The following is a 3,039-nucleotide window of genomic DNA, read 5'->3' on the forward strand; positions in this document are numbered from 1 at the left end:
CCTTCAGTCAGTTTTGCTTTAGTTAACGCAAACTTTTACATAAACTGTTTGACTGTGACGCTCAGCCTTTTTATGTGATCTAGTAAATAAAGTTTACTTTATTTGTTTAGATTCCCTTCATACTAAGCATATTCACATTATGTTTGACTTTTTCAGATAAATAAACTTTAAATTTCATATATTTCAGTTACATTTTACTTTAAAATATTACTTCATGTTTACTAGAGCCAAGAATCATTTTTTTGAGTGTAGGCATAAAAAAAAATTGCAATCGAGTTTTTTTTTTTTTTTCATGGAGTTACAAAAATGTCCATGCATTTAATTTTTTAAGTAAAGAAACATGTATTTTAAACCCAATATCAGAAAGTAAAATGAAAACAATGAAATAAAAACATTTTTAAGGCAGCTTATTTGATGTTTTCTCACATTTTAACATACTCTAATGCTAGTTATTCCCTCATATAATATGCAAAAAACAACTCTTTTTGTCTAACAAATAACTGATTTACACTAAAACATGTTACTGCAGATCAGGTTTATCAAGAACAGCAAAGTTATAGTAATGGTATGACTTGCAGTGTATTATGGGATGTTGCATAAGTGTCCACTGTGTTGGCTGATATGGAACTGAAACAACAAAACCTATAAATATACAAGAGAACAGCTGGAGAAGAACTGTCCACTGGAGTGACCACAATGCATGAAAGGGTTAAGCAGGAATTAAAACAGGTTGTAGAAAATTCACTCAATTTTTGCCAAAATGAATATAAAGATAGCTTTGCAGCAGCTGGAGGATTCTAATTCAAAACTTTATGAACTATTTAGGGTCCAAATACACAAATAAATGAACCAAAGACTAATAACAAAATATGAACCCTTGAACTATGGACTCAAGTTGTCAAACCAAGCAAGAGAAGAATGCAATGAACTTGAAGACATGTCATCTACCGACACATTATGCCAAAACTCCACATGTCAGTGTTTAACTCATCGTCAGATCTAACCCCAGTAATAGTTTCACTTCTGTTCTGAACGTGAACCATATTTTCAGTTTTCGGGAAAATTAACTCACGAGGGACAGAGAAGATGCATAGAATTTCAATCATTTTGTTTTCCAATTGAAACATATTCACTGTAATGTCAAATTTTGCCGTCTTTTGTCCCTAGGTTATGAAAGAATTGCAGTATTTCCTCAAATAGCGAGATGTGTTTATTTAGCTTCAGGGTCCGATCAAGCAAAAGTGAACATCAACATAAAAAAGTAAATTTGCACACATCATTTATCAAGTGGGCTCATTTTTTTTTTAGCTAAAGATCTCTATTGTATGGAACTGTTATCTTTTTTAAAATACCACTTGTAGAAAAAAAAGTTACAACTGATTTTATCGATGGTATGTTTTCCACTATAGCCAGAGCTCAAATTTGACGCTAAAAATTATATTTAAAAAATGTGAAAATGTATTCAGTCTGTTGATTGTATAGATGATTAAATTTCAAGTCTTGGATTTTAATTATTTTGTGAATATTATTAATATTTCTGAGTTTGAACATTTGTAAGTTGCTTTAAAGGCCCTGTCCATGTGTTACACCAAAAATACCAATTTCTAATTTTCAGGTTACTTATAATTCAGATATTTGAGTGAAACTTTCAGAAAGTAATGATCTTTTGACCCATTTTGGGTGATGCATACAATGGTAAAGAGTCGTCCATGTGTTACTATGGCAACCTGTCTGTTACAAACCAGGGACTAGAGGAATTTATTACAAAATGCACTTGACCCATTTTTATTTTAAAAAAAAATGTAATAACATGGTTCATTATATAATAACAATCCAAATTAATATAATTTCAGAGCAATTTAGAAGAAATTAGTCACAGGAGCTACAGGTAATGGAATCAGAACTTTAACCACACAGTTTAAAGAATAATTTAGCACATTACATTTTCCTGAAAATAAAAATGTGTCAAGTGCATTTTGTAATAAATTTCTCAAATTGTAATAACTTACTACATAATGCGAAAAAATTTACTACATAATGCATTGAGGTAGTTTATTACAAAATGCGTCAGTTTATTACATAATGCGGATTTATTACAAGATGACATGACATTCTTATTACATTTTAAACTTTTATGACATAATGGGAATTTATTATATAATGCGGCTCAACAGGGCATAAGGTTCCTGTATAGCACAAATAAAATAGAGTAAATAAGTAAATAAACAAGAGGGAGCTAGTGTAATATATGTAATCTGTCACAACAATTATTACACAAAAATTGATATTTCCCATTATCTTATTTTCAGCTTCTAGATTGTCTCTGCGCATTTAGATTCATCCAAATATAATAATAAGATTACAGTACATTAACCTAATTGATGCTCTGAACTGTCTGAAGCTAACCTATTTTTGAGTTGTCCTCATCTCCCCTCCTGCTAAAAGGTTTTAAACTGATACTTGTCTGAAAATTAGATCATAATGGCGCAATTAATTATAGGCTAAGACCAGTTATTGGAAAGTTATTTTAGCTACTATTTGGAATTCAGCAGTAAGAGGTTGTGGAAACTGAAGAGGAGGTGCAGGATGACACCAGAGGGCCATAACGAGTTGTGTCGTCCCCATTAATCAATGCCTTCCACACAATTTGCTGTCTGTGAATTGGGACTGACCTGTCTCAAGGGTCACTCGCCAATTTTCAGCTGCAGCCAGACCACATCGCGCATGAGCTCTGTACTTACGCCCAGTGTTCCTTCTGAGTGATTCCATCTTTAAGATCATGGCTGCTGCATTCCTCACTCTGCGAGACTGATATCATTCCGAGTAAAAGCACTTCTACACAACAGCACGGGGGATTTAAGGAGGTTATTTACCACTGCTAATGGTAACTGGATAGGTAGGATTATTGCGTGCACACTTTATGGGATTGTTCATCCATGCGTAGCATATATCCTATGCAAATGCCTCCGAGAGCTGTTGAAATACTGTACTTAACCTCAAAGTCAAAGGATTTGCAACAACAACCCGTGAATGTTGCAG

This window comes from Sphaeramia orbicularis, chromosome 6, assembly GCF_902148855.1.
Source record: "Sphaeramia orbicularis chromosome 6, fSphaOr1.1, whole genome shotgun sequence".
Lineage (NCBI taxonomy): Eukaryota > Metazoa > Chordata > Actinopteri > Kurtiformes > Apogonidae > Sphaeramia > Sphaeramia orbicularis.